Source organism: Schistocerca serialis, chromosome 3, assembly GCF_023864345.2.
Source record: "Schistocerca serialis cubense isolate TAMUIC-IGC-003099 chromosome 3, iqSchSeri2.2, whole genome shotgun sequence".
NCBI lineage: Eukaryota > Metazoa > Arthropoda > Insecta > Orthoptera > Acrididae > Schistocerca > Schistocerca serialis.
The window spans coordinates 171,709,756-171,723,730 of NC_064640.1; positions in this window are offsets into that span (position 1 = coordinate 171,709,756).

The window sequence follows — 13,975 nt, forward strand, 5'->3', positions numbered from 1 at the left end:
GAATGATACAGTTTTGTTCAGATATGCTGTGCTGTAGATATAAAAAAGTTCACGTCTGTTTCTCACACAATTACTTACGGTTATTGGAGTTTCTGGTTGGCATCTGAGTTTCTTCTCATCTGATTACATGCTGGATGTATCACCATAACTTCACGAAACATAGCAACAATTGCCTACACCAACTTATTTCTTCACAACTTTCACACTCACGCTATTTTCTGTAGATCACTATTATTCTTTTGTAACTAGCTGTAGATATTTTACCAAAAACTGTGCTTTACGTTCGTAGCTATTGTGGTTTACATATACTTTTCTTATTAGGTTTGTTTAAGTACATGTTGCCAACCTAATGAAGTATATGACGAAAATTAAAGTCTGGTTATTTCTGTTACGATTATATGTGGGTGGTTGGATGGATGGGAGGTTGGTTAGGGCAAGTTGTAGGACGTTGAATGTGAATGCAATATCTGTCACAGAGTTGTTGAACATTTTGGTTTTCACCTGATTTGAGTTTAGGTTTAAATTTTTTGTAAATGGGTTCATGAAAGAGTTAGTAAAAGGTGTTGGGTGGTATTATTGTAATAATAATACTGTGTTGGACTGTTACTCTATTATTTTATCCATTCATGTAGTGAGTTGATATTCATGTGTTCTTCATCATGCAATGGAGTTTTCTTTTCTGCTTCATTTTACTGAATGTGCTCACACTCTTGCTGGGTTAGGAGCTCTATTTTATTGTTCACTCTAATTACTTTCATGTGTTCTTCTCAACAAGTTGGCTTGTGATTGTGTTCTCTTTGATGTTCTGCAAATATTGAGTGGTTTGTCCCATAATTGCAGGCTGTCTCTAGTTGAATTCTCCACAAAAAATATGAAACAAAAGACTGTAAGAGTGAAACTATGGGCAGAAACTAAAGTTATACGGGTAGGTTGTTACAGTTATGGTTAATTGCCTTTCCTTCTGCTTGATGTCGTTGTATGGTGTGCAGTTTTGCAGCATGTACCGAAGCCAGTCTGCACGTTCCCCTGCTGCTAGGATCGTGTGTGAGCCGATGCACTGCTGCTGTCTCTTCCCAGTGAGTTGGGCTGCTGATCAGATGTGCACTGTGGTGAGGTGGACAGCTGAAAGAATCTTTCAAAGTATCTAAGAAATGCTCTGTAAAAAAACATTGTTCTGGAAATAGTTTTAGTCTGTTATGAGCATTATTGATGTAAGTATTCCATTAATCTGTTCATCAGAAAATTAAATATGTCGTTTGAGGTTTTTATCTATGATGTCTACTGTTTTTGGTACTGGTATGTTGGGGAGTTGCAGTGCCTGAAAATTTTATATCTTTTGTTATATTGGCTGTATAGGGTTTTGAATGGTTCTATCTTCTTGTACTTTGATGTTTTTGAAAAGTAATTTTAACATTTATCTTGAAAGCTTGTAAGTGTGAGACTTTCAGAAATTCAGTATAGACCTCACTGTTATATTCTGTGTATGTATCTTTGGTTGGCATTGAAAGACAGGTGCAATAAGATTATTTTGTGTCAACTTTCTTTTTTCTGTGTTGTCCAGTACGATGTATATATTTTATATGGTGCTTTTTTACTTTTGTCTCAAATCTGTTTGTTGAGACCGATTTTCATATCGTAATGGTATTTTATGAGATAAATTTTTCTATTTCTTCAGTATATTGTTCATTGTCTATAAGTACTCCTTCATTTTTATGGGTGTTAAATTTTGGGTTTGTGTTGTTTTTATATTGCTTTCATTTTGGTTATTATGCTACGGGTTTCTTCTTTTAGTGGTTTCCCAGTTAATCCAATGTTGACACATTGTATACATAGAATATACTGTATTCTTTCAGTAATATTTTTGTGAAAGTGATCTGTTCAATATGGTTTATGGAAATGTTTGCCAAGGCTCCTGAAGATGGGAACCCCATTAGTAATCCATCTAATGTAAATAAATTTCATTATTGAACTGGGAGTAGTTTTGGCCATTTGTGAGCTTTATTAAAGTGAGTATTTCATTAAACTATTTGTAAATAAGTTGACTTTGTGTTTACAGGTTTTTTATGTATAATGTATATCGTTTCTGGTACTGGTGTACTGGAATACAATCTTTCTACGAGGGTCACTCCAAAAGAAATGCACACTATTTTTGTAAAAATGCAGTTTTTATTCTGCATGTGTGCAAGTTATACAGTATGTAGACACATCCTTCCCGCTTGTTTTCAAACTTAGTTCAATATGTTCCCGTGAGTGGCGCCGTCACAGCATGTCTTCAAGATGGCTGCTACACTTGACGTTCTTCAGAACCAATGTGCTGTCATAGAATTCCTGTGCCGTGAAAACGAGACAGTGGTAAACATCCACAAGAGGCTGAAAAAGGTGTATCTAGATGCTGCTGTTTATCGCAGTACAGTTAGTCGGTGGGCAAGCAGGTTATGTGATGAAAGTGGGCATGGCAATATTGAGGATTGTCCTCGCAGCGGCAGGCGTCATACTGTACACACTCCAGACAGTGTGCAGAGAGTTAACGAATTGGTGAGTTACGTCCCATAGTGCTCAGAGCCATTTGAACGCATTGGTGACTGCTGACAGACGCATCACAGGGAACGAATTGTCACGCTACGTTGGGATAGGGGAAGGAAGTGTTTTCAGAATGCTGAAAGTGTTGGCGTTAAAAAGGTTTGTGCCAGGTGGGTTCCCAGGATGTTGACAGTGGCTCATAAGGAAACATGGAAAACGATATGCAGCGAACTTTTGGAACAGTATGAGAATAGTGGAGATGAATTAGTCGGAAGAAATGTGACAGGTGATGAAACGTGGCTCCATCATTTTTCACCAGAGACGAAGAGGCAATCAATGGAGTGGCATCATGCAAATTCACCCAAGAAAAAAAAATTCAAAACCATACCTTCTGCTGGAAATGTTATGGCTACGGTGTTTTTCTATTTCGAAGGACTCTTGCTTGTGGACATCATGCCAAGTGGAACCACCATAAATTCTGATGCGTATGTGACTACACTGAAGAAACTTCAAACTCGACTGAGTCGTGCACGACCACATCGGCAAAAGCAGGATGTTTTGCTGTTGCACCACAATGCACGGCCACATGTCAGTCAAAAAACCATGGAAGCGATCACAAAACTCGGATGGACAACACTGAAACACCTGCCTTACAGTCCTGACCTGGCTCCATGTGATTACCATCTCTTTGGGAAACTGAAAGACTCTCTTCGTGGAACAAGGTTTTAAGATGATGACTCCCTTGCGCACGCTGCCATACAGTGGCTCCAACAGGTTGGTCCAGAATTTTACAGTGCGGGTATACAGGCGCTGGTTCCAAGATGGCGGAAGGCAGTTAAGAGGGATGGAAATTATGTGGAGAAATGAAAATATTGTTCCTAATGGATATATCGGCACACTGTAAAATTTTCAAACAAGTAGAACGAAAGATAGATTTAAAAAAATAGTGTGCATTTCTTTTGGGGTGACCCTCGTATATCAAATCAGAGGAGTGTTGCTGGGTCTGGAAATGTTACGTCTTCTATTTATTGTATTAGGTATATAGCGGTTTAATAGTTCTCTTTTCTTGTACTTTTAAGTTTTCAGAAAGTAATTTTAATGTGTATCCTATAAGCATGTAAGTGGGGGATTTTTCCAAAATCCAGTATCAGCCTCCTGGAGTATTCAGTTTGTGGGTATTTGATTGGTTTCAGAGTACACATCCATTGTAATTATTCTGTCATCTTTCCTTTTTCTTTGTTATTCGGTATGATGTCTATATTTCAAAGGTTAATTTTTACTTCTGTATGAAATCTGTTTGCTGAGTCAGATTTTAGTCTTGTAATAGTATGTTAGATGAATTCTTTGTTTCTTCAATGTATTGTTCTTTGTCTACAACTAAATTTGCGTTCCTTTTACGTGATTCTGAAATAAAGATATTTTCATTTTGAAGCTCTTTTTCTCAGTCCTCTGGGTGTAACGGATTTTGTGTACATGTTGTTTTGGTGTTGTAGTGTTTCCATATTGGTTAATATATTATGTATTTCCTTTTTTATTAGTTCCCTAGTTAATCCAATATTGCCATTGCTGTTTTCTCTACTGTCTTCCCTTGTCAATACGCTTTCTACTGCTATTTCTCGATATCTGTGTAATACTCATCTACTTCTGGATTTACATTGTATTTCAATCCTTTGTCCAACACCTGTCTCACGTTACTGCCCATTTGTGTGTCTGTATGGTTCACTACCAGGGTATAATTTGTGTGTATGTTGCTGGCCATCATGTTTAGTGTTATTGTGTTGTGGTTAGAGTTTAATTGAGATAACTGATCTTCTTTCTACGAAGTGTTTTCGTTCTTCGTGGAGCAGCTTTTTGTGCAGCCTTGCCTGTCCAGGTGGGAAAAATGCCGATTATTAATGTTATTTGATAGATGGATATTTGTCTTACACAACTCGAAATCTAGGTTCTGTTTTGTAGAGTAAAATGATCAAATTTGTAGTTTTACCCACATTTTCTGGTCAGCATGCTTTGCTTCTTGGTCGCTGGGTGAACTCTTTTCAGTCTTTCCATAGATATATTTAGGCACAAATCATTACATTTACGTATGGTGTTGCATTTTATACATTGTATTGTTTTGTGTACATACAGATGAAGTCTTCTGAATTTTTTGTATAGACAACATGGAAATGCCTGGTATGACGGGAATAACAATTTGTTTTGCGTGCCGTTATCCACAGTAAACACAAATTGTTGGTTTTGTAAATAAAAACCACCGTTTTCTTAGTGCAATGAATTTATTTGTTCCATATGCGTTTCGAGTTTTACATTAATACATCTTCAGTAGTAGCTAGAATGAAACAGTTCTGGTTTGATAAAGGTGCTTGTGGATAATAAAACAGTTCACGTCAGGTGATGTCTTCTGAATTTTTTGTATAGACAGCATGAAAATGCCTGGCATGACGGGAATAACAAATTGTTTTGCGTGCCGTTTTTCGCAGCAAACACAAAAATGTTCGTTTTATAAATAAAAACCGCAGTTTTCTTGCGGCAGTGAATTTATTTGTTCCAGATGCATTTCGAGTTTTACATTAATACAACTTCAGTAGTAGCTAGAATGAAACAGTTCTGGTTTGATAAAGGTGTTTGTGGACAATCAAACAGGTCACGTCGTGTTTTTTACGCAAATAGGTGTTCACTTACAGTTATTGGAGTTTCTGGCTGGCGTCTGCGTTTCCTCTCATCTGGTCACATGCTGGATGTCGCACTATAACTTCACATAGGAAACATAGAGATATGTTCATATATGAACTTCTTCAGAATTTTCGCACTAATTGCTTTGGGGCACTATTAATGTTCTGTCGCTAGCTGCAAATATTTTAGCGAGAACTGTGATTTAAAGTCGTAGCTACTGCATGTTAACATTAGGTCTCTTCCTAATACTTGCAAACCTAATGAAATATATGCTGAAAACTAAAATCTGTTTATTTCTGTTACTGTTTATTGTGTGTGTATGTTTATGTTTGGTTGGTTGGATGGATAGGTGGATGGGTGGTTAGTCAAGGTCAGTTGTACGATTTTGAATGTGAATGTAATAGCTGTCAGAGAGTTATTGAACGTTTCGATTTCCATCTGATTTGGGTTTTTGTTTTGTAGGCAGCTACATGGGACAGTGGGAGGAGGAAGGAAGCAGGAGAGCTGTAGAAGGGATCTTATGAGTTTAACAAGAGATGTTATGCCAAAATTATAGAATGTATAACTATGTAAAAATTTTTGTTGAAACACTAATAGTGTAGAACAATGGGTATGCAAAATGAAAATGGCATAATATAGTGAAAATATAAAATAGGGGCAAAGGGGGATTGAGAGCAGGCAACTAGGGCACATGAGGGGGCAGGGGGGAGGGATAGATAATGGCATGGATGCTATTGATTTCACAAGAGTGGGTCTTGCACCAAAATTCCAAAAATTCCATAACGTAAAAGAACTGTACATTAAAATACCAGCATAGATGCATAAAACTGGAACAGGGGGATAAGATACTGGAGTATAAAAGTGGAAGTAAAGAGCGAAAACTGAATTTGTCTCTGAAGACATTCAAACTGAGAACCTTTGAAAGTATGAAGTCATAAAGATTGTAACATTATGGAGGCCGATTATGTTGAGGATCTTAAACTGCATTCAATGTGATTAAATATTATGAATTTCTCATAAAAATATAAAACCATAAATTGTAAGAGTGAAACTATGGGCAGCAACTAAAGTTAAAGTTAAAGGGCACAGGTTGTAACAGTTATGGTTAGTTGCATTTGTGTCTGCTTAGTGGTGCTGTATGGTACACACTTTTGCAGTATGTATGGAACCCAGTTTGCACTCCAGCCTACTGTTAGGACGGTGTGTGAGCCAATGCCTTGCTGCTTTCTCTTCTCGGCGTTTGCGGCCGTTGATCATACGTGCGCTGTGGTGAGGTGGACAGCTGAAAGAGGCTTTGAGAGTTTATAGAAAATACACTGTGAATAAAATTGTTCTGCTAATTCAATGTGTTGGCAGGATCTTCCAGATGGTGTGTAAAAATCTCAATTTCTTCCAGTATTGCCAGAAGGTGTACCTTAGGTTTATTGTGCAGCACTTACAATGGTGTATCAATAGTTCAAAGAGCATGGTTTGATGTTAGTAGACGCTCACCGAATGCAGTTTCATTCTATGAACTGAAGCATGGTCTTTGAAATGTATTTCAAACGTCCTGCCTGCTTGGCCTAAGGAAACTTTTATACAGTTTCCACACTATAGTTTATATACACCTGCTGCTATGAATGTCGAGACCTCTCCATCCACACAGTATTGTTTAGCGATGTGCTTATGTTACTACTGTAACGTCCGCCCCAGTAGCTGAGTGGTCAGCGTGACGGATTGCCGTCCTCTGGGCCCGGGTTCGATTCCCGGCTGGGTCGGAGATTTTCTCCGCTCGGGGACTGGGTGTTGTGTTGTGTTCATCATCATTTCATCCCCATCCGGCGTGCAGGTCGCCCAATGTGGCGCCGAATGTAATAAGACCTGCGATATGGCGGCCGGACCTGCCCCGCGAGGGGCCTCCCGGCCAATGACGCCAAACGCTCATTTCCACTACTGTAACACTTGTTTTTTCTATCTCCATGTGGTGATAAATGTTGTATGTTGTATTGTTTCATGAACGTTCAGGTGAAGTCTTTGAATTTCTTGTATGGACCTCTTGGAAATGCCTGGCATGGCGTGAATAACGATATTGATTGAGTGGCTTTCATCCGCAGCAAGCAGAGAAATATTGATTTTGTAAATAAAAACTGCCTTTTTCTTGCATAAATGACTTTATCAGTTCCATTCGCATTTCAGACTTTCTTTAACTCATCTTCAGTGGCATTTAAAATGATATAGGTTTGTCTTGATACGCTATATTCGTAGATTATAAAACAGTTCATGTCTTGCCTTTACATAAATAAGTGATCACTTACAAGTAATTGGAGTTTTGTTACTGAGAACTTAATGAAGTGCATGTTGAAAACTAATTTCTGTTCATTTCTCTTTACTTCTTATCTGTGTGTGTGTGTGTGTGTGTGTGTGTGTGTGTGTGTGTGTGTGTGTGTGTGTGTGCGCGAGCGTGCGTGCGTGTGTGTGTTTGTGCATATGTCTGTAGGGGTGGGTATCGTTGTCTGGCCGAGTTGTAGGAGGTTTAATGTGACAATAATAGCTGCCAGCGAATAGTTGAAAATCTTGGTGTTCAGCAGATTTTGGCTTTGGTTTAAATGTTTAATGGTGGGGTTCATGAAAAAATGAACAAAAAGGGGTTCAGCTGGCATTATTATGATGATAATTCTCTGTTGGAGTGTTTACTATTTCATCTATTAATGTAAAATGTGAGTGTTTCGCCATATGTACTTTATCACTCAACATGATTTCCTTTTCTGCTTTGGCTTTTTGTATGTGGTTATTTTCTTGCAAGGTTCGGAGGTGTTTTTATTGTTGACTCCAATTATTTTCATGTGTTCTCTAAAAGTCACTTTGTAGTTTGTTACAGTCATGTATGTCTGTATTTAATTAAGTATCAAACACGGTTGACAGCACTAGCACTTCTGCTACAGTCTTTGGACAGACAAGAAATGTGACCGTTGTTGTTCATCGAAGTGTGCCCTTGTACAATGTGAAATAAACGAAATTGTCAATGGAGTAGTGAAATCTCTAAACCTAAAACAAACAAATGGAACAGTTTATGGGCACGGTTTCGTTTAAGTGTCTTGTGTGAATTAACGTATAGAGACAATGACGAAAAGTTAATAACAATAAAATGTGGTTAGAGTGAAAATGTGTTGTTCTAAGAGCTTCCTCTGAAGTGTGTTAGTGCAAGGAACCGTCGAAAAGAGAGATTTTACGTCCACTAACAAATAAAAGTTATAATTTGAAGTTTAAATGTCGCCAAGTAAGTTTTGAGTAGAGCACAGCCGCCACGTTTTGAAGTTTTTGCGTGGACAGCTGAGTTTTATGTTAAAATATTTGTTTTCAGTAAGTAACTTTAGACGACATAATGTAGTGTGAATTGAAGCTCTTGAGAAATGAATACGTCAAAAGATATTACATCACTAACTGAAGAGCCGGCCAGTGTGGCCGAGCGGTTCTAGGCGCTTCAGTCCGGGACCGCGCGACTGCTATGGTCGCAGGTTCGAATCCTGCCTCGGGCATGGATGTGTGTGATGTCCTTAGGTTAGTTAGATTTAAGTAGTTCTAAGTATAGGGGACTGATGACCTCAGATGCTAAGTCCCATAGTAGTCACAGCCATTTGAACCATTTGAACTAATTGAAGAAGTGGACTGGCCAATTCGGAAAAGAAAATAAGGGATTTGCTGGATTACCATGAAGGGCCACTGGATGCCATTGGTAAGAGATTATTGAAGCCTAAACGACTGGAAGCCGGCGCAACAAATATAGAAGCCAAAAAGCACAAAGAGCAGTCTGATTTTTATGGAAAGGCAAACAGTGATAACTAGCGCAATTAGTGATGAAGTGTATCAAAACGTAATGGACAAGGAAACAGCTAGTGATACATGCTATACCTGAAGGTAGCAGTCTGAAGCATCGTCATAGGATTAGTTGTTCAAAATCTGCACAGACTGCTTCTCCTTTAGCTAGAAACAGGGTGAAGATGTTTCCACCCACATACCGAATCTTAAAAGTTTGCGGAACGATTTAAACAGCGGACTTTAAGCGAAAAACGAACATGTTTTACCAAGTCTTAAGCTGGTTTGCAAAGAGCTGCTAAGTGACAATGGTGGATAATTGTATTGTAAGGAAGTCCAGTACATACTGCATGCAGAAGGCGTTACTCAGAGACTGACAACACCCTACACACCACAGAAAATGGTGAAAGTGAGCGTGAGATGCCAATTATAGCTGAAATGATAAGAACCTTCTAGTACCCAAGTAAAGAAACTGATTGCGAAGCAGCTAAATGGACAGAATTGGTTAGAGCGTCAGTGTACTTTCTAAATCGAACTGCAAAATCATTTGTGGAAGGAATCAGCCACTGAGCTGTGATAAGGCACGAATCCGAGAATGAAACATTTATGCATAACAGGCTCTATATGCTATGTTCAAAGAGGGCAGAAAATGGGTAAGAGAGCTGTCAAGGTTTATCTTGTGGGGAGGATGAGCTTTATAGAATTTGGGGGAAAGGAGAAATCAGAGTCGTTCTTAGTGGAGATATAATCTTCCATGACTGGCCTGCAAGTTGCGAAGGGCAACTCAAAACCACTGCAGGGCATTGAGAAAAGTAATTAGGGAAAGTATGCAGCCCAAGAAGAAGATGAGACAAACCCCAACAAAGAAGAGTCTGAAGAATCAGAGACTGAAGAGCACAGTGCTGTTACCAGGGAAGACAAAACACTCTATCCAACCTCGTCGACACAGTGACATAGCACAACCTTCATGGCTAAATGACTTTCTAATGCTAACTGAAGAGTTGATTAATGAAACAAATGAAGAACCAGGATCATGAGAAGAAGCTGTAAATAGTACATGTAGGGAAGCAGCCTACTCACGCCGTATAAAATTCACATCAGTCTTTCCATTGTGTGCCAGTCAATCCGCTGTAACTAGCTCTGACGCCGTAAGTGTTGCGCAATACTTTAAAAATCAAGTAAATAACCAGAAACGTTTCTAGCATGTCAGGAATAATACTAAATCAATATGTGTTGAATATCAGTTCAATAACTTTAACCATTTTAGAAATTTGGACGTTTTTCTGTAAAAATCATTGGCGCAACAGAAAAGAGCTAGCAACTTAAAAAATTATAATTAGATTCCTTTTGCACAATAATTTAGTAGAAACTTTATTCTGGATCTCGCAAATTAAAATTTTAGTTGAAATTCATGATGTTCTGGTTTTTGTCTTAAAAATTAAGGAAGCAGGATAGATTAAGTAGGCGAATAAATAAAGCTAGGATGTTTAAATTTAAGTAGAAGGGAGATCCGCTATAATCATAAAGATGTGAGAAGTTTCAACTGAATAACTATAAAACTATAGCGATGGCGTATCTCCAAGGAGCAAGTTCAGAGCTCATCTACTGCGTGTAGTATAATTAAATTAATTCTCTCGCCCAAAATATTTGAGTTAGCCACGTCAGACTTTTATTATGATTACTTACCTGTATGCTGATTGCACATTTAAATTGAGAGCTTCATCGGCCATCAGCAAAGGAAGCAATGATTTATTCGATAACTTAAAGTGGTGCATTACTAGCCCAGCGGCTATTCGGGAGAGCTGATTTGATCAGGCGTTCCCTTAGGCGTCCGCACCGCGGCTTTATTTATAAGAACGCTGCGCGAGAGAAAAAGGCCCCAGTTCTCTCCAGACGCTGAATAGCACGCCACCTGTGCCGGGAGTCGCGTCGCGTCGGTATCATTGCATTATCATCAAATTACGGCGAGCATACACTTAAACCTTTAATTTGAACAGTTATAGTTGCATCAGCGCATTAGACTCTGAACTGCTCTGGTAATTGGATTGTGTGGATTCCTTTTTTGGTCTGTGACTTTCAGAATATAGTGAACATTTTAGAGAGAATCGTTTTTGATTATGAATCCCAGACATTCTCCTAATTCCTCAGAGCTATAAGCTGTAGCTATAAGTGTATTTCTCAGATGAAGTGGGCACTAGGAATTCTAATTACAGGCTTCATGTTTTGCTAATCACTTTCTGGTTGCCAATATTGTAGTTAGAGAGCCAGTGTTGAGAACAGCAAAAGACTGCATAAATAATAGGAACATTTAACATTTATAATAACAATAATTCCACCCACCGCCCTACATGTTGCTAATCGGCCGGGAAAAACAAAACATTATTATTAACAATAAATATCCACCTGTCGCCCCACATATGGTGCATCGGCCGGGAAAAACAAACAAAACATTTAAATAAAAAACAATTATTCCACCCATTGCCCCACATATGGTGCATCGGCCAGGAAAGAAACTGTGTAAAAGTGAAACTGATTTTTAAATATTCGGATTCGGGAGGGAAATGCGACACGCAACTGAGTAATAGAACAGTGATAGTGTTACATGTGCATGTGGACGACGCAATTGGATTAACAACGCATCTGGATTGACGCAGGTGGCACTGAGTCTAGCGGCGCTGCCGGCATCGCGAGAAGCCAGTTTCGCTTCACTGCAGTCGTCCGTCGGAGCAACCGGAGCCGCGTCTGCAGTTGCAGGCCACGCAAACACACAGCAGCCGTCGAAGTGCCATCTGCAGTTCAACGCGCCGCGCCGCATCAGTAATCCTGGTACGCCATACGTCGTGCAGAAGGAACTAAGTTAAGTGAAAAGCTGTTGAAATTTTTACTAACCTGCACTAAAAAACTGTCGGCGATGGAACCGCCAGAAGAAACTGATGTTAAACTTAAATCAGAACCTATGTCTGTTGAGGGAACTGCAAATCCAGACAACAGTTCAAGTGTATATATGCATGAAAATAGTATTGTTAAAGTGAAATATGAAGTATTGTCTCCTGACAGTAGTGCTAAAAGGGGCAATGATTCAATAATAGAGACCCCTGTAGTAAAGCAGAAATTAGAAATTGTTAAGTTATTGGATAATAGTTTATATGATGAGTTAAAAACGAAACAGTCATCAAAGGTGGTAGAGTTTAAAAAGGATAAGTTAGATATGACTGATCGATCAGCAGTTTCATTTAGTTTTGATGATTCTGGTATTGGAGCTAGTTTTTTGTCACCTGAGTGTGATAAAAAGCCAGCTAGTGAGCAACCCAAAGATACTGGGGATATTGATTTAAATGTTATATTACAAGCAATAGCTACCAGCAATGCTGAATTAAAGTCTGAAATAACTGAGGTCAAAAGCAGTAATACTGAATTAAAATATGAGATTGTGGCCAGCCAAACTAATTTTAATAAACGGTTTGAGGCAATGGACAATAAATTACAATCCAATAAAGCTGAATTAGAAACTTCCTTCAAGACTGGCTACAATAAGTTGAAAGAAGATCTGGACAGTTTAAATTTTAAAATTGATTACAACCATGAGGATATTAAGAAAAAGGTTGCTCAACAGTTACCTGAGATGTATAAAACAGTAAAATCCAAAGTTGCTGAGGTTCGCAAAGACTTCCAAATGGAAGATGCGGAGCTGGAGCACAAGTTAACAGAAAAGATCGAGGTGGAGTCTGAACTGTGCTCAGATAGGTTTAAAGATGTTAACATAAAAGTAAACATACGTCAAGCAGAAGTAGATGCAATCAAAACTGATACTACTCATATTGTGCAAAAAGTAGATAATGTTGAAATGAGAGTAGAAAATATTTGTACTAACATTGAGAGTAAAGTAGCTTCAGTAACTTCTGGTAACGGTAGTATACAAGTTGTAGCTGCAAACGCCACATTTATCGGGTGTCAGCAGTTTTTGCGGTTCGATCCAGATAAAAATATCCACCCGCTAGATTTCTGGAACGATTTTGAAGATGTGATTCCACCAACTTGGTCTGAACGAGAGAAAATCTCATTTATTAGAAGCCATTTAGCAGGTGACGCCATGCGTTGGTCAACTGATGTTATGTTGAAGTGTAAAACATTAGCGAAAATTAAAACAGCTTTCATTAATGAGTATTGGTCTAGTAACAAGCAAAATGAAGTGTTGAGAGAATTTTGGAGTGGAAAACGCTTCAATGTAGGCAAGGAATCTATTAAAGAGTTTGCCAGGTCATGGATCTCACGTTTGTCACATTTGGCCGAAAAGCTAAAATCTGAAATGATAATACTAGGTCTTGAAGCCAAACTGCCATAGTATTGGCAAACTAGAATTATATCTGCCCCCAGAGACAATCTGGATCGTTTCATTGAATATTTGGAACGTGCAGAGCGTGTGGCTGCCAATGAGGAGCAAGCGTGTAATAACAGAAATGCTAATAACACTAGTAGTAATTTTAAGAAGGAGCAGGATGGCAATGTAAACATCAGAACAGTAGGTGTTCGCCATCCTAAGAGAGGTAGTAATTGGAGAAATAATTATCAGAACCAACAATGGCATCCAAATGATAGTAATTTTGTTCCGAACAAGATTATGCAGGTAAACAACAGTGCAGAAAGCAATGTTGTGCCAGTCAACTATAATGGAAATAAAGGAAACAGTACTAGGCCGAGGCAGGAAAACTAGTTCCCGTCTATGAGGACACTGGCGCTCACCAGGTGGTTACTTTTCCTAAGCCAGTAATTACCGTAATTGGTAGGACAGATCAGAATACTCAAACTGAACATGTGGATGAAGGTTCGGTAGCATCTAAGGATACAGCAGAAATATTAGATCACTCACAGTATTTGATAGATACCGTGTTAGAGACGCTTTCTAAGTGGGAAGAGAAAGAGAAGGCGCAGCAGTGTAACGGTAGGGAAGAGCTACAAAATACTGAATTGTCAGGTGAAGAAGCAGAAGAAATTC